General features: G+C 38.7%; 1 protein-coding gene across 2 annotated transcripts in view; it reads right to left on the bottom strand.

The window, feature by feature from the left end:
- UPP2 (uridine phosphorylase 2) overlaps positions 1–19,429 on the bottom strand; it is a 261,689-nt gene that overhangs the window by 241,778 nt on the left and 482 nt on the right. The window lies entirely within an intron of this gene.

The following is a 19,429-nucleotide window of genomic DNA, read 5'->3' as shown; positions in this document are numbered from 1 at the left end:
CTTAGAGATGCTGAAAATACAGTCTGAGATGGGCCCTGGAAACTGCATTTTAACATCCTCCTGTAAAGATTTTGATCTAGGTAATTTATAAATTACCCTGGGAAGAAAAACAGTATTTCCTTGATAGAAAAATTCCTGCATACTCACTCTACAAAGACAGGCACAATTTCAGAGGAAGTCCTCGTGGGACTCAATAACACAACTGTTTACAACACTGATATTTGTTCAAAGATACCGTCTATATGACCTGAATCACTATTTGAATCAAATAATTTAAACCACATTAACCTTACAATTACTTTCAGCATAATTCTTAGGGATTCCTAGCCAAATATATATAATTTATCTTTACATATATGGTATTATATATATTCTTAGTATCTTTATATTGTAGTCAAAGAAAAGAGAATAACATTTTCTGTGCTTTCTGATAATCACAGTAATAATAGTTTTTATATATTAAATATTGCTCTTGTGTCAGACATTTATATACATTACCTTGAATACAAAAAGCCTTGAAGGTAAGTCAGTCAAGCGAGCTCTGTTTTAGACAGGATGTACTACAGGCTCAGAGAAGCTAGGTGACTCGCCTGAAGCCTCACAGCTAGTAACTGGCAGAGTTGCCATTTAAAACCAGGTCACCTGCCTCACACTTGAAATATTTAGTGAACTCATAAGCACCCTGTGAATACTGAAAAATACTGGTTGGAAGGCCACATCATGCATGAAAGCTAGTATGACCTTTCTAGAATAATAATTCCTAGACAGAGAGAAGAACTGAATGGTGACTTTGAGACATGAAAAGGCATTTCTCTGAAATAAAAAGGCTGAAGAAAGCCGATGATCGGTTAACATTTGGGAAACTCTGAGGTACAGCTAACCATTTGCCAGGCTAGCCTTTGGATTTATTTCTTTTTTGTTGGCTGTGCTGCTGCTACGCTCTTTATTCATATTTTCAAGGAAACACAAGTAAAGCGAATGTTCTCTAATTGCGCTCCCTTCCTGCAGTAAGCCCGCTCCTCCTGAGCACCCGGGCTGGTTCCATACGCAGCTCGTTGTGTGGAAGGGCTGGTGGCAGCTGCAAGTTGGTGTGTGACACATTGAGTAGTCATATTTCTCTTCTCTGTGGCCCTCCAAAGCCCTTTCCAACATAACTTTTCCCCATCTGTTCTCGTTTGCACTGCATAATAGGGGACAGGTTTTGGAACTTGGGATTCAAAAAAACATTAAGAGAAAATAAAAATGAGATGGAATTTGAGTAGAAAGAAATTCGCTGGCTTTCCCCCCCACAGCCCCCTTCCTTAGTTGCTGGGATCATTACTAGAGTATTAAATCGATCAAGTTTTTACTCTCATCTAGTTGGTTCTCTTTATGGGGTAGTGGGGAAACGTGAGAACATTAAAACATCTCTTTAAACTGTCTGCAATAAAATAAGCCCAGGGCTGAGTCATTAGTAGGGACAATGTTGCCCAATACCTGACAAAGTTTTTCCACATTTGCTTAGAATCTCTAAGTTACATTAATTGTCTCCTCCCTCAGGTTCCTTCTCTGTGAAAGGGATGCCTGAAGTGAATTTTAGGAATATTTAGAGACAGTGTTTTCCTGAGTGCCATAAGCCCATCTCTGTTGTATACACTAAATAATTTTGGAAATGATACAAACATTTTTAAATTTTAATAGTAACAAATTTCTTCTAATATACATTAGGAAGAAAACTGGCAATAGCAAAATATACCCCTGATTTCACAATTATTTTTGCTTAAGAAGAGGCTAAACTGGGCATGTAAGTTTTAAAAGTGAACAAATTTAAAGAGGAATATTCAGTAAATAATAAAAGTGAATATGGCAAAATAGAGAGTACAAGAATGGGTGCTTAAAAAGCAACTATATCAAGGCAGTGGTTCTTTTATTCTTTATGTTTCGTGGAAAGCTTTATTTTATGGTGTGGGCCTCTCGTTCTAGGGTTGGATTAATCATAATCCTTGGGTCATGGCATATGCTATCATTGGTCTAGCAGGGGCTCAGAATCCTTAATGGATAGCACCTCTCTTTGAGAATCTGATGAAAGTTATGGGTTTCCCTGGAAAAATGTATATTCCCATATACAGACAAACTTACATAGAATTTCTAGGTTTTCAGGAACATTTGGAGTGCATCTGTGGGCTTCTGGAAGTTTCAGGTGCATTCAAGGTTGTGTCCACTTGCTTCTCTGCTTTCTTAAGCTCACAGGCCAGCCAGCAGCTGAGGCTTTAAGCCACACCTACTACATTTCTGCAAGGAACAGCATCTTCCCTCACTGCAGGCACCACCCAGGCTGCTGCCTGGGATCATGTAGATATTACGGAAAATATCCACCCCCCACCCACCTCCCCACTTTCGCCTTTTCAAAAACAGAGATACTACAAAAATGTCAGTAGCCGGGACCAGTTGCTGTTTGCCCAGTTCACCTCATTATCCACTGAGATCTGCTCCTCCTCCCTTCAATGGCTTGCACCTGTGAGCACTGCTATTTCTTTCTCACTTGTCCAGAGACAGGCACCTGCCCCAAGCCAGACCAATCAGCATCTTTCCACTTCCCACATCAGAACTTGGAAAGAGAGGTACATGACATGAAACTCAGTGGGGGTGCTTGTTTGTTAATTCTGCAGAGAAGAGCACTAGGTGCAGACATGTGGTTCTATACATGTTTCTGATGATACTGATTCCTTCAGCATACGTCTTTGGAGTTGAAAAATTTTAAGTAATCACTTCCATAACTCCCACCATGATACTGCACACTGTTCTTCAAGTACTCAGTTATTTATGAGAAGGTTGGTGATAATATTAATCAGAAAGATCATGGTAATGCCTGGCATCTACTGGACCCAGGCACTGTGCCACCTCCACTGCATGCTATATGCATGCCTTCTCGCTCATGAGGCAGGTAATATTATCTACTCCACTTTACAGAAAAGGACTCTGAGGTTATGGTGTCAGAAAGTGCTAGAACCAGATGGGCATGGTGGCACGTGCCTGTAGTCCCAGCTACTCACAAGGCTGAGGTGGGTGGACTGGTTGAGCCTAGGAATTCACGCTTTGCCTGGGAAACACAGTCAGACTCCATCTCCAAATAATAATAATAATATATACATAAATATATAAAGAAAGGTGCTAGAACTAGTATACAGACCAGGACTGCCTCACTCCAGACCCTACAACCTTTTCTTCTCAATTTTTGAATAAGTAATTTGTTCACATAGTCTTTTTTTTCTGTTCAAAATAGTGAAACATCTTGCCCTGTCCTTTCCTTCCTTCTCGTTGTTCAAAGCCCCATCCATTTCTGAGGATTTGTGTCCAATTATACTACCCAACATAGACGTATATCTCTTTTTTTATTTAAATGATAGCATATGGTAGCATATGATCTATTTTGCTGAACCTTGCAGGATTCTTTTTCCTACTTACTGCTAATTGAGGAGCTCAGTTCATATCGATACATTGAAAACAACTTTATTATTATTATTATTTTTAAAAAGCAGCTTCATAGTGTTCCATTGTAAGAATGTTTCATAATTTACTGACTCAATATCCTATTGATAGGCAGGTTGTTTTCAATCTTTTGCTTTTATATATAGTGCTGCAAAGAAAACCTCCCACATCTGTCATTTCAGAATTGGGTGAGTATATGTGTAGGAAATATTCCTAGAATGAAATTCCAAGGTCAAAGTGTATGTGAATTTATAATTTTGCAAGAGAATATAAAATTGCCTTCCACGGACCTTGTATCAACTCCCACTTTGACCACAATGTACGAGAGTAAATTGCAGTATTCTTGATGATTTCAAAGTCTTCTTCTACTCTCACATTTAGAAGTTTCATCCTCTCTAGAATGTCTTAAATTGCTTTACCAAAAAGAAAAACAAAGGGCTGGGCATGGTGGCTTGTGCCTGTAATCCCAGCTACTTGGGAGGCTGAGATGAGAGGATCACTTGAGGCCAGGAGTTAAGACCAGCTTGAGCAACACAGCAATACCCTTCTCCAACTCTCTCTATAAAAAACTCTAAAAAATAACAACAGATAACCAAAAGTCTTACAATCAGTTTCTCCCCTGGCCCCATCCGGCACGCACACACATACAGAATTTTTTTCTGTTGTACATTTTTACCTACTTTTCTTAGAGCTCCCCCAACTTTGAAAGGAAGCTACGAGGATAAATGGTTTAAGGGCTTGGGATTCTATCAGCAAGCCAGTCCTGCTTAACCACTCAAAGAGCTGATGTTTCATCTCCAAGCCATTTACCATGAAGTCTTTCTGAGGGGTCTCTGATACCATTTCCCTGTTCCCCATTGCCAACCCTCCCTCCATCAGCTCACTGTCAGGCATCTCCACCGCAAAGCCCTGGCCTCCAGCATTCCTGATAGTTTGCACCAACTACATCTTTGGGGCCCTGCCACTCCACTTATTATTCTCATTCTTTGGGAGGTTAATGACTTTGTGGAAATCTGAAACAGCCCCTCCTCAGGAAGTGGTAAAAGTCTCTTAGAATAACAGAAACAAGTCTTGAAAGAGCTCTTGAGTTCATCTGCATTTTAGGCCAATTAAAATCCCTAAAGAAACAATGATGTGCATAAAAATTCAAGATTATATAATTGGCAGTGGCCAAAATCTCATAAATTTATATAGATACTGTCCTTTACAAACAATGAAAACATATCTAAAGGGGGACAGATGCCTTCCCCACTCTCTCTCTCTTCTTCACAGATTAATGACCCTTTCCCTCTTTTAAGTCATTTTAGATATCAATTATTTAGCCAAGAAGAACCAGAAGAGTATCTTCTTTGTAGTAATGAGGCTTTGTCTTCGCAGGAACTCAAGTTCAGTTCAGAAACTTTCAAACATGGTTTTAAAGGCTTTTGTGAGTCAACTGTTAGTGAATCACACAAAGGGGGCCTTTATTAATAAACATATTCTGTTCATTATAGAGAAATGAAAGCCTCAGAATAATTCGCCAAGTGTTTAAAGAGAAAACAAAAACAATGTGGTAAACATATCAGGCCTTGATGAGCTGTCTAGGTAATTGGTTGTTTCTGTGCACCTGGTTCCAAAGACAATATTTAATGTGTAATCTGTTTCATTTGCTTGGGGAAGTAAGTGTAACTCTACCCCCTGGATCACATCTGCATTAAAATGAGGGGAGGCAGAGTCTTGTTTCAGCGAGTGGAAATTTATGCACATGAGTTGTCTTTTACATGGAGACAGCAATTATACCCCTAGAAATGCAGTCTGTGGGAGAAAATGACATATTCAATACCGGGGAACAAAAGCCTAATGCTAAGAGGACATTAACAAGGTTGGGAACCCCCTCCCAACAATTAACTGATCATTTACAAAATCTGCAATCTATAAAATTATTTTTAAAACATGTTTTTCAAAACAATGTGGTTTTTCTCCTTCTTTCTCAAAGAAATAAAAAGATTCAGCAGCAACCATACAGAATCTATTAGCTACTCCACAATAACAAATAATGTTTTAAAATCTCTTAAAATATATCTGGGGATTGAAACAAACACACACCAGGGAGTGATAGGTGATCCCTGGTTTAACAGCCTTATAACGACTGAGGGGAAAAGTGTGGCCAAGAATTTTTCATTTTTACGTGAGAAAGTTGTGGTGTTTGAAAGCAACAATCAGAATTCCAGAACACAGACTCAAAAAAAAAAAAAAAAAAAAATAGAGCATATGCAAATAAAAGTTGTTAGTTAAAACTGTTTTTTTTAAAAATAATTTGTTGGTTGATTTTCTTAAAGTCCAAAAGGGCAAAGCTAGAACCATTTAAATGAATTTAAGTTTGTGCTTCTCCCTGTCTTCTCTGGAGACTTTAAGAAATGGATGAGGAAGGATTTGCTGTCTCTCCTCAATGCCTCTGTGTCCTTTCCACTTTTGTGCTTCCTGGGCACACGGAAAGGCTTTATTTCACACACCATACTTTATTTCATGTACTGATTGTATCACCAACAGAAAACTATGTGCCCTGCTTAACTAAGATAGAATACAGTAAGTCAATGAAAACTCCCATTTGTTTTTGAATTTTTCTAAGTTGATAATGCTTAATCTTAATTTTTGGTGCATGGGTATGTGCATACTCTTTAATTAGTCTTGCTACAAAATCTGAGTGACAGCACTAATACTTTTTAATGATTTACTCTGAGATTTTTTATTTGGGTTCTTGGAAAACTTAAGTTTTTCTATCAATTTTGGTATATTTTCAGAAAGTAGCATTGAAAGAGTAACTTCAATGGGTCAGGTTCTGGGGAAAAGCAAGCTGCAAATTCTAAATCCCGACTACCTTTTGGAAAAAACTAGGAATTGTAAATGTAAACAAAAATGGAAGAAGGAGAGTTTAAAATGTGTTTAATATATTCTGAACCACCATAGCACTAAAAGCATAGATATTGTAAAATTATGGCATGGCAATATGATATATTATAGAAAAGAGCATGATAGAATGGAATTAGAAAACCTGAATTCTACTCTGCATTGGGTAACTACTCTTTTGGAGGAATTCATTCAAACTTTAAGCCTCTATTTCTTCAGTAATTGAAAAAAAAAAAGTAAAATGGAGGTGGAGTCCCCTGACCTGGTTTCATCAAGTCAGTGGCATTGCCATCATGATCATCATCAACAACAACAACAAAAATCGGTAGGGTTAGGGGAATAGGGAGGACTAACTGATCTCAAAGTTAAAAGAGACCTAAAAGGCCAAACAGATAAATGCGATAAGTGGTCATTGTCTGGAGTCTGATTTGACGGAAGACTTTTCTGAGAATATTCAGGCAATTAGAATCTGAACTGGAGATTAGAGGATACCAAAGAATCATTAATTTTATTAGATGTGATAATAGCATTATGGTTGTATAAGAAAATGTCTACATGCTTGTTTATTTATTTATTACTTATTTATTAAGATAATGTCTTTCTCTGTCACCCAGGCTGGAGTGCACAGTGGCCCTATCTCGGCTCACTGCAACCTTCACCTCCCCGGTATAAGTGATTCTCATGCCTCAGCCTCCCAAGTAGCTGGGACTACAGGTGTGCACCACCACACTCAGCTAATTTTTTGTATTTTTAGCAGAGATGGGGTTTCACTATGTTGGCCAGGCTGGTCTTGAACTCCTGGTCTCAAGGGATCTGCCCATCTTGGTCTCCCAAAGTTCTGGGATTACAGGTGTGAGCCATGGCACCCAGGTGTCCATATGTTTTAGAGATGCTTAGTGAAAGATGTCGGGATGGAATCACATGATGGCTGAGCTTTATATTAAAATACTTTCAAAAAAAAAAGAAAGTGGGAAACAGACAAATCAAGTAAATCAATTCTGGCTTGATATTGATTGTTGTTCAACCTGGTGATAGATACCTGGCATTCATTATGCTATTTTTTCTCTTTTTGCTTACGTTTGAAACTTCATTAAACAGAAACCCTAATATCATCAAATTCACACAAAAAAATTGAGGGCTGTATTAAATTAGTTCAAAATTTGCTTCAAAATAGAAAATTCAATCATTCTACTTCAAAGGCTGAGTAGTGATAATTGTAAACATCTAAAGCAATTTTTGTTTTATTTTCAAGATCAAATAGTATCTAAGTAAACTGTGTTACGATTATTCAGTTTCATTGGTGCCTAATATCTGTCTAAATGAGAATCAAGTGGAAGCAGACAATTCACTGCAGAAAAACTTCCGATGACACTTGATTTGCCAACAAATCCACACTTGATTCGCCAACAGGGAACTTCTGACCTTTAGCAGCAACAGAGCAAGCTTTTCCAATTAAAAGCTCATCTCATCTCTACGAGAGGTTGTATGGAACATGTTCATCCAGATCAATAAATTGCCTTTTTCTTCTCCTTTTTCACCAAATAGATTATGTGGCCATTTTCTATCTAGGAATAATCACTGGCACCAACAATTTTTTTCCTTCAAGTATGCATATTTCTTTTCCATTTCCAAGTCCTTTCCATTATGAAGAGATTCAAATGTTTTCACAATTCACATTTTGAAACTCCAAATTCTTAGATGTGATCAGTAACATCTTTAGCTGTTAAAGAGTGGGACGTTTATTTCCTTCATTCCAAATTGGATTTCTGTGTCAGAAACTGGAGGATTTGGTAACCTTTTGTACTCTGTGGTAGAGCACTAGGAGGAACTGAGTCATAGTCAAACTTCAGACCGTTCATTGGTTTAAAAACTCATGTTTGTCAAAGAGAAAAGTAAAGCAAGATTTGGTGCATTTTATAGTCTAGTACTATTCGGCTTGGTGTTGATGTTAACCTTGATAGGGATAGATGAATTTGGTTGAACACAATTTTTATGGTTGCTTAGGAAAATCAAACATTACTTAATGCAGTTTTTATATTATTGATAGTATATACAATATTATTTTGGGAGCTTTAGAATAAAATTGGCAAACAACCATTTTATCAAAATAAAACAAACTTTTCAGACTGTTCCCTCCCTCATCACTGGTGACTCCTTCAGTACAATAGAAATGAAAAGAGTTCCCAAGAGAAAGGCAGCCAGCCCCACTGCAAAGATGGGAAAAATAACAAGTGGAAACTAAGTTAATCTTTAAAAGTTGTTTGCAGATTAGAATTTCTACCTGGTCATTCCTCAGCAGGAAAAAAACCCAAACCTCTTTATACGATTTTCAATAAAAATAATACTAAAGTGCTAATGGAACAGTAGGCAAAGCGCTTTAATGAAAAAGAAAATTAGAAAAATAAACAGCTAACATATATTTATGAACAAGTTACAATCTCATCAGCAATCATATATTCAGATTGAAGTAGCTAACTTTTAAAATTTCCAAACTGGCAACGATAATAGAAGGTGTGGTGACAAAGATGATGTGGTAAGATGGACAAGCCACTGGAGAGAGTTCCTATTACTGGACAATTGGAAATATCATCTGGATTCCTACTTTTAAGAATCTATCCTGCTGGGTGCGGTGGCTCACGCCTGTAATCCCAGCACTTTGGGAGGCTAAGGCGGGTGGATCACTTGAGGTCAGGATTTCAAGACCAGCCTGGCCAACGTGGTGAAACCCCGTCTCTACTAAAAATACAAAATTAGCCAGGTGTGATGGTGCGCAACTGTAATCCCAGTTACTTGGAGGGCTGAGGCAGGAGAATCACTTGAACCTGGGAAGCAAAGGTTGCAGTGAGCCAAGATCGTGCCACTGCACTCCAGCCTGGGCGACAGAGCAAGATTCTGTCTCAAAAAAAAAAAAAAAAAAAAAAAAAAAAAAAAAGAATCTATCCTAAGGAAATGATGACACTCCCCATCATCATCATACTCTTATAGATTATCTAATGATCTGGGACAATGCTCACAATAAAACTAGAAGAGTCAGAGAAAACCATGTGTATTTATATTTATATTTATATATAACATATGAATAATGAAAAAAGCAAGATAAATTTATCTGAAATATCTATTTACATTGGACAGTAAAATCAGTTTTACCTTTATTGAAATACTTTTCTCTTTTTTTTTTTTTTTTTTTTTTGAGACACGGTCCCACCCTGTTGCTCAGACTGGTGTCTAGTGGCACGATTTTGGCTCACTGCAGCCTTGAACTCTTGGGCTCAAGCAATCCTCCTGCCTCAGCCTCTCAGCCTCCTGCGTAGCTGAGACTACAGGTATGTGCCACCACACCCGGCTAATATTCTTTTTCTTTTTTCAAAGATATAGGGGTCTCACTATATTGCCCAGGCTGGTCTTGAACTCCTGACCTGAAATAGTCCTCCCTCTTCAGCCTCCCAAAGTGTTGGGATTACAGGATAGTCCTCCCTCTTCAGCCTCCCAAAGTGTTGGGATTACAGGAATGAACCTCTGTGCACAGCCTATGTTTATTTTTTATAGTATATATTGCATTATTTTAACTTTATTTGTAACAGATGTTTATTTTTATTATAAAAGTAACAATTATTGCAAGAATTTTAGGAAATACAAGATATGAATAAAAAACATATGACTACTCAATATATCCATGTAACAAAATTGCACTTGTACCCATTAAATTTATACAAATAAAAAAATTAAACTGTGGAAAAAATGTATAAATATGTTGAGAAACTGCTAATGGCTGCACGGATTCTTTTTGGGGTAATGAAAATGTTTTAAAATTGACTGCAATGATGGTTGTACAACTATTTGATATGTGAAAAACCATTGAATTGTACACTTTTAAATGGGTGAATTGTATGGTATGTATATATATATTATATCCCAATAAAGTTGCTATCAAAACCCAAAAAAGAGGCTGAGAGTGGTGGCTCACATCTGTAATACCAGCACTTTGGGAGGTTAAGGCGGGCTGATCACTTGAGGTCAGGAGTTTGAGACCAGCCTGGCCAACATGGTGAAACCCTGTCTCTACCAAAAAAAAAAAAAATATTAGCCGGGCATTGTGGTGCATGCCTGTAATCCCAGCTACTCAGGAGGCTAAGGCAGGAGAATTGCTTGAACCCAGGAAGTGAAGGTTGCAGTGAGCTAAGATCGTGCCACTGCATTCCAGCCTGGGCACAAGGGTGAGACTCCGTCAAAAAAAGAAAAACACCCAAAAAAGTATAAGACCACCAGCACTGCCATCATCCCAAGATTACCACTGTCAGCATCTTGGCAAATAGCCCTCCAAGCTCATTTGTGTGCATCATATATGGTTGTTTAAAGAATAAAAATTAAATCTTACCAGGCATACCATTTAAAAAGTATTTTTAGCCCAGGCACAGTGGCTCTTGCCTGTGATCCCAGGGCTTTGGGAGGCTGAATTGGGAGGATAACTTGAGGTTAGGGGTTCACAGCTACAGTGAGCTATGATAGCGCCACTGCACTCCAGTCTGGGCTACAGAGTGAGATTCTGTCTCTAAAACAACAAAAAAGTATTTTTTATTACAACATGTATAACTTCATAATCACAGAAGAACCAAGTTCTAGTTCCAGCCTTGCCTTAACTAGCTATGGAATCTGAAGAGTCACATGGATTTTCAGGAACAAACTTTTTCTGTGTAAAAGGCAGACTGGGACTAAATAAGATCTTCTGTCACTTCCAAGTCTAGAGTTCTGTGCTTCCTTGAGGGAGGTGGCACTATAACAACAGTACACACTTGGATGTAACAACTGTGTTGAAATGATGTAGACTGTTTATCAATGGAGAACTACTAATCTTCAAGATAAACTTTTAGGTTAATTTTTAAAAGAAAGCAAAGGATAGAAGAGTGTGGATAGCATGTTACCATCTGTGTTAAGACAAAAGAGAATACATGTGTACTTTCATATGTCTAGAACATCTCTTTAAGGATACATGGAAGCTGGCATTATTGAGAGGGAAATGAGTAGTTGGGAAACAATGGTGGTTCAGGAATTTATTTTTTACTATACAATATATCCTTTTGTGGGTTCCATGGTGTAAGTTAGCACTCTGGACTCTGAATCCAATATATCCTTTTGTACTTGTGTATTTTCTTTTCTTTTTTTCTTTTGGAGAAAGGGTCTCACTCTGTTGCCCAGGCTGGAGTGCAGTGACATGATCTTGGCTCACTGCAGCCTTGACCTCCAGGGCTCAAGCGATCCTCCCACCTCAGCCTCCCGAGTAGCTGGGACTACAGGCCCGTACCACTGCACCTGTCTTTGTATTTTTTGTAGATATGGGATTTTGCCATGTTGCCCAAGCTCTGGGCTCAAGCAATCCTCCTGCCTCAGCCTCCCAAAGTGCTGGAATTAGAGGCATCTGCCACTGCACCGGCATACTTGCATTTCTTTCTTTTCTTTTTTTCTTTTCCTCCCTCCCTCCCTCTCTCTCTCTCTCTCTCTTTCTTCTTTCTTTCCTTTTTTTTTTTGAGACAGAGTCTTGCTCTGTCGCCCAGGCTGGAGTGCAATGGTGCGATCTTGGCTCACTGCAACCTCCACCTCCTAGGTTCAAACAATTCTCCTGCCTCAGCCTCCCAAGTAGCTGGGATTACAGGAGCCCACCACCATGCCCGGCTAATTTTTTGTGTTTTTAGTAGAGATGGGGTTTTCCCATGTTGGCCAGGCTATTCTTGAACTCCTGACCTCAGGTGATCTGCCCAAACTGGCCTCCCTAACTGCTGGGATTACAAGTGTGAGCCACCATGCCCAGCCTTTCTTTTTTTAAACAGTAAAATAATTATTAGGAAAAAATGATTAACAGAGACATATGGATGTATTGGGTACAGTGATAAGTGATGTAAAGCAAATTTGTCACTCACTTCCTTGCTTAAACCCTTCTTTTTTTTTTTTTTGAGACAGAGTTTTGCTTTTGCTGCCCAGGCTGGAGTGCAATGGCGTGATCTCGGCTCACCACAACCTCCGCCTCCTGGATTCAGGTAATCCTCCTGCCTCAGCCTCCCAAGTAGCTGGGATTACAGGCATGCACCACCACGCCCGGCTGATTTTGTATTTTTAGTCGAAACGGGGTTTCTCCATGTTGGTCAGGCTGGTCTTGAACTACCAGCCTTAGGTGATTCGCCCGCCTCAGCCTCCCAAAGTGCTGGAATTACAGGCGTGAGCCACCGCACCTGGCTCACTTAAACCCTTTTAATCACTTCCCTTGATGGTGACTTGTGCGACCTGCATAATTTGGCTAGGCTACTTCATCCTCCTCCATGGCCATTTCACCACATGCTCACTTCACTCTAGTAACATTGGTCTTCAGTAAGTTCCTAGAAATCTTAAGCTCTTCTTCCTCAGAAACGTCAAATGCAGTATCAGCAACGTCAAACAATTAACTTCCTAGGAATTCCAACTTAACCTGAGGAATTTCAAAATGCAGAGACCACCAAGGTGCAACCCACCCCTCACTCTACACCTGAGGAAAAACTAGGCTCTGAAATCTGAAGTTACTTGCCTAGGGTCACACAGCTAGTTCTCCACTACATATATGTAATTAACCTTAGCAGTTGCTCTCTGGAGTTTCACTGAACAAAAGTAGGTTAATAAAAAGGAAGCCTTTGGATTTTAGATATTGGTAGAATGGGGCTACATTAGGACTTAGAAAATTAATCTGATTTCTTATCCATGAAAATGTCCTCATGATGCCATTGCTCAGAGGACCCATCAGGAAAAGGAATGCTTCCTAAAACTGAAAAGCCACTGTAGTGCTGGGTTCTACCAAGAGCCACACAGTTATATTTGAAATGCATTTGTTTAATTTGAGGAAGAAATTAATTTGATCTTCCCGCCATGGGACTAGCTTTTAAAATCCACATCTCAACAATGTAGCTAAATTAACAGTAGTTAAGTAAATTAGAAACTCAAGGAGCTTCAGAATGTGAGCAAGACCATGGACAGTCCCGATGGGCATCTATCCCTCGAGGCTACAAGGAGGTTTTCACAAAGAGCCTGAGATGCAGGCAAAGAAGCAAGTCAAAGCTCTATGAGTTCTTTGAAAAAATTTCTTCTGAAAGAGATGGACCTACTACCGGAGAACAAAAATGTCAAATTTGAATTCCATTCACAACACCGCACCTCCCACTTCACAAATAAAAATCCATATGCATTCCTCAACAGTTAGGTCTTGTCCCATGATTGTCAGACCCTTTAAAAATATGTGCATTTCTATTTTTATAATGTTTATTATTTCTGCTTATAAAAGTGGTACGTTATAGAAAAACTGGAACACATAGATGTGTAAAGAAGAAAATAGAAGTCAGTCGTAATTCATGTAAGTATTGCACGTCCTGGAATATTTCCTTCTAGTCTTTTTTCTTTGTGTATACATTTGATGGATGAATGTGCTTATAAGGGTTATGGAATTGGAATATTACCTTTGTCTTCTATTTTTTTTTTCAACTTAGGCTTTATTGCTGGAATTTCAGAAGTTATTAGATAGTAATTATTCTTTTACACAAATTTTTGTGCGATTAATAATAATTATTTTCATGGCATAAATTTCTGAAATGGGATTAAAATGTCCAAGGGTATAAATCTTTTAAAATATTTGATACATATCACCTAATTATCTTCCAGAAATTGTTTTCCAGTTTACACTCTCCATAGCAACTATGTCCTTTATAAAGTCAAATTTACCAATAGAGAATATGTTTAATTGCTGACAAATTGTGTGAAATCATTATATTAAATATTTTATCTCAGTTTTGTTTGTATGTATTATCTTTTCTTAGAACTTTGGAGATGGTAAACTTTTTTCCTAAATCTCATATGTAATAATTTAAATTTTCCTTGTCTAGTCATACTATTTGCTTAATGCTCTATTAGATGGTACATTTTGTTTATTTGAAGTTTTTTTATAATTAAAGATTTTAATCCTTTGAGCATTTGTTGAAAATACAAAGAAAAGGCCAGGCACAGTGGCTCACGCCTGTAATCCCAGCACTTTGGGAGGCCGAGGTGGGTGGATCACGAGGTCAGGAGATCGAGACCATCCTGGCTAACACGGTGAAACCCCGTCTCTACTAAAAATACAAAAAATTAGAGGGGTGTGGTGGCAGGCGCCTGTAGTCTCAGCTACTCGGGAGGCTGAGGCAGGAGAATGGCGTGAACCCGGCAGGTGGAGCTTGCAGTGAGCCGAGATCACGCCACTGCACTCCAGCCTGGGTGACAGAGTGAGACTCCGCCTCAAAAAACAAAACAAAACAAAACAAAGCAGAAAATACCTTCTTTTGTTTGATTGTTCCTTAAAAATTTTTAGGGAACATTTTGGACAAAAATCAAAATGTTAGGGAAATTTTTTCCCATAGTAAAGCAAATCAACCTTTATTTCTTCCACGGCTTTTATTTAGAAAGTTCTTTTCCCATCTAAAGATAAATATTTACCTACATTTGCTTTGAGTTAATTTTATGATTAAATATATGTATATATATTTAACTTTCTATTCCTTTTGGAAATATTTTCAGGAATGGTTTGAGGGGAGGCACTAACAGAATTTTTTTCCAAGTGCCTCAATACCATTTAATAAATAATCAGCATAATTTTGTAATGCCTCTTATATCACACTGTTGGCCCATAGTCACACAGTGGTTTGTACATAGCCTCCTATGCCAGGAGTGACTGCATTGACACCCATTTCAACTATAGGCAGCTTGAGGACTCTGTGTATAACTCTCACAGTTCCCTGAATATGGTAGGTGGCCAGTGAACTCTTATATGAAATGCACAATTAATGAGTCATTGATACACCTGGGAAAGTTTAACTTGGAAGATAAACAAATGTCTGTCCTGACTGGTTTAAATGTTTACCTTTTGAGAAAAAGGGTGCCAAGTCAGACACGACGTTTAGTGATCCTTTCTGCTTATGATTTTCTCTTCCACCCCCTACTATTTTCATCGAGTTGCTTAGATCTTTAGAATATAATATTGGTTTCTTAGGGCCTCAAGATTAGGACTAAATTTAAGATCTCAAGGCCTTTTAATTCATTTTTCTCCAAGAACAGTTATGATGCATCTGGGCTAGTATTTCTCACATCTGAGTGATATACACAGCTTTAAAATGTATGTACCTTTAAAAAAAAAAAGACCATGAACCTTCAGTAATGCCTTATTTTTATTAAAACATCATTTAAATAAGGTGCATGTCCTTTTAGGCACATAGCAAAAAAGACAATGGGGTCATGGTTGCACGGTAGACACTCATATGATCCACAATATACACAATATTAAATTCTTTAATATATTGTTGTAAAAACATTGTGATTGACGCAAAAGCTCAAATTTCAAGAATTCATAGAGAACCTGGAGATCTCCCTAGGAGTATATATAAGTCATTATTCTAGTCTAACAAAACAGAAATTGGAAAATTATTTTACCATATACCACATTCAACCCTCAACCTTTGCCGTTTTTCTAGGCTGTATGGATGCCTACCCGTATAAACTCATCTGCATGTATTGTAACCATTATACAACTATGAAACTAAAGCTAAATAAAAACAAAACTATAAAACCTATGCTTCAAATAACCTTATTTAATGAGACGGACGATATTGTTTGCTGAACAAAAGTGTCTGTTCACATCACAAACATAGTACTATTGTCTTCTATAAGCAGGGATTTTTTTTTTTTTTTTTTGGTTCTACATGCCCATTACTTAGTGAACAGACTTATCTGGATTTGTTTGTTCCTTCCTTCCACTATTAATCTTTATTTTTCTTCAAGAAACCTTTATTAGTTGAACAGCACATCAATCCATCAGGATTTTCATGAATTATCACCAGCTGTCAAATATCCCACCAATATTCTGAAGAATTTGCTTCTGGAAGTTGATAATTAAGCTGATTTTTGCTTTACAGATTTTAAGAAAACATGCTTTTTTTTTTTTTGGAGACAGAGTCTCGCTCTGTGGCCCAGGTTGGAGTACAGTGGCCCCATGTTGGCTTACTGCAACCTCTGCCTCCTGGGTTCAAGCGATTCTCCTGTCTCAGCCTCCCGAGTAGCTAGGATTACAGGCACGTGCCACCACGCCTGGCTAATTTTTGTATTTTTAGTAGAGACAGGGTTTCACCATGTTGGCCAGGCTGGTCTTGAACTCTTGACCTCAAGTGACCCACCTGCCTCGGCCTCCCAAAGTGCTGGGATTACAGGCCTGAGCCATTACAGCCAGCTAAGAAAACATGTTCTTTTATCCCATTATGAAATAAAACCTCTCTCTGAAACCAAAAAGAAATGGTTCCAAGATGAAAGAAAAGTACTCAGTGTGGTTAAATATGTTAAATAATTTTTAAAAATTATGACTTATATACTTATCGTATCACTTACAATCTCAGTACAAAGAGGATGTGGTTATTGTTTGTAAGTCTAAAAGCTTAACACACTGTAACAGAGAAGCTGTTTTTATTTATTTATAAAATTTATAATTTATTTATTTATAAAATAAATTCCCCCAATTTTATAGAAAAATATCATACAGGACTCTTAGGTTGCTCAAGACCCTGTTTCCTAATAGTTTTTGAAAGCTGTTGACTTTTAGAAATGAACATGTTGATCTGGGCGTAAAGGAGGAGGATATGCAGAAAACAGAAGAGATGCCAATTCACAATGCAGCAGGCAATTAATTAGCAAGAGTCATGCTCCTTGAAACATATGATTGAGGAGATCTGAAAATCTTAGAATAACAGAAGATATATTTCCTCCAAGTAACTTTACTGGTGTGATTTTCCACCAGAGTTCAATCAATGAATTAGAGTAAGGTTGTGGTTCTCAGCAGGAGGTAGTTTGGCACCCCCTCCCAGAGAATATTTGGCACTGTCTGGAGACATTTTTGGTTGTCACAACTGTGGCGGGAGGGTGTTCTGGCAGTTAGTAAGTAGAGGTCAAGGATGCTGCCAAACATCTTACAATGCACAGGACAGCATTCACAACAATTACCCAGCCAAAAATGTCAATAGTGCTAAGGTTGAGAAACCCCGGATTAAGGTGTCCAAGCCAAAGGGCTGTATTCTTGTGTGCACAGGGCTTGTGTGGAAGGCTGTATCCTGCTGGAGGAGTGGAGGAGCCTTTTGCCTCTTGCTTTACACACACACACACACACACACACACACACACACACTTTATGTTAAAAGGCCACAAGTACTGCTACAGGACCCCAACACTTACCCAAAGGTAGCCGTTGGGTCAGGGTTTCTGCACTAAAGTCCCTTCTGTGGTTGCCAGGAATATGTTTTAGGGCAGGGGTCCCAATCCAGACCCTGAGAGAGGGTTCTTGGATCTCACGCAAGAAAGAATTCAGGGCGAGTCCGCAGTGTAAAGTAAAAGCCAGTTTATTAAGAAAGTAAAGTGGTGAAAGGACACCTACTCCATAGACAAAGTAGGATGTTGCCGAAAGTAAGAGGAGGAACGATTCCATGCTAGGTACATCGCTTGTATATATAAGGGAGATGTGCTCTGCTACAAGAGTTTGTGATAAATAAATAAATTACTATATTTTGCAAGAATCAATATTATCTTTAAAGCAAAATTAGGAATGCCTTTGTTCTCCAGATATCGGGATATCTGGACACTCCCAAGTCTGGGTTTGTTTAGTAAACACTATTAATTTGTTCCCTTAGCTGTAAACATCTAGAGGCTAAGAAAGCCTAACTTCCCGAGAATGCAGCCTAGCCAGTCTCAGCCTCATTTTCCTAGCCCTCATTCAAAATGGAGTTTCTCTGGTTCGAATGCCTCTGACAGTACCATCCAGAATTCTCCCAGTCTCCTGGCACACTAGTAAGTCACAGGAGGTTGAGTTAGAGTGTTTTTCACTGAGCCAGCCATACAATAAGACCACTATTGAAGGAACTGCTTAAGGAACAAATAATAGGAACTGTTCAGAGCATAAAAGGATTCATTAATTCATTTATTTACCTACTCAGCAAAACTTTATTGAACACCCACACGAACCCTTCTGCTAGACATTGTGATACATGATGAATACAACCAGACCTGGTCCCTGCCCTCTTGCAGCTTACAGCCTGGGAGGGAACTCTAAAGGTTACCAAGAAGGGGCCAGTTTGTACAATGAGGACTCCATGAAATGTACATCATTGAGCTTCACCAGCTTTCACGTTTGTAATCTCATTTGAACTGCACAACCACCTCACGAGACAACCTGTATTCCCTTCTTAGGTTAAAAATGTGCCCCAGTTCAAAACAGTTTGTAAGTGGCAGAGCTGACACTTCAGCCAAGTGACAATGAGGGCCCTGTTACATCATTCTATAGAGCAGGGATACATATAGGTGCTCTTGCCTTGATTGGTACTGAACTTGCCTCTCCTGATCCTCACCAATCATACAGGTACAAAGCTCTCCTCTTTATGAAAAAAATGCTCCCACCTACTCCATCCTTTTGCTTACAGCTGGGGATTCTAGTTTTTTCATGTATATATGCCTTGTGTTTCTAATTAGATTGTAAACTCCCAACCTGCAGGGACCAGATCTTCCATTTCCTTTGCAACCTTTTGCAGTACTGCAGTCACCCAATAAATGCCCTCTGCATGAATGAACCTGTAGAGATAAAAATACTTTATGGCATTCCCATTTATAGGTTTCATGTTTTTATTCTGCTTTGTGATAGGACTGTACATTATAAGCTTCTAGAGGGCAGAGAAAATGGCTTAGTGCTTTCCTTTACACTCAGCAGGAACCATGCAAAATTTGATCCTTGCATACCTTTTTGATGCTCTGGGTAATATTAGCACACTGGGGTGTTTTTGTGTATCTAAGGACCGAGGTTATCAGACTCTCTGCAGCGGAGAATGTTCCTGCATTTCCACTGTAAGCTCCCATGGCGCCTAGGACAGGGCTAGATCACTGCAGAAGCCCCTCCATGCTTATTTCTGTTACTAAGGAAGCCAACGGCGAACATGGCAAGCTCTGGCATAACCCTAGACCTTGCAAGGAAATGAGCAAAGTGGAAGGGGATCTGAAGGCAGGTCAGAGA

This window comes from Gorilla gorilla, chromosome 11, assembly GCF_029281585.2.
Source record: "Gorilla gorilla gorilla isolate KB3781 chromosome 11, NHGRI_mGorGor1-v2.1_pri, whole genome shotgun sequence".
Taxonomy (NCBI): Eukaryota; Metazoa; Chordata; class Mammalia; order Primates; family Hominidae; genus Gorilla; species Gorilla gorilla.
Note: the sequence above shows the minus strand (reverse complement) of the source record. Positions and strands in the feature narration are given on the sequence as shown.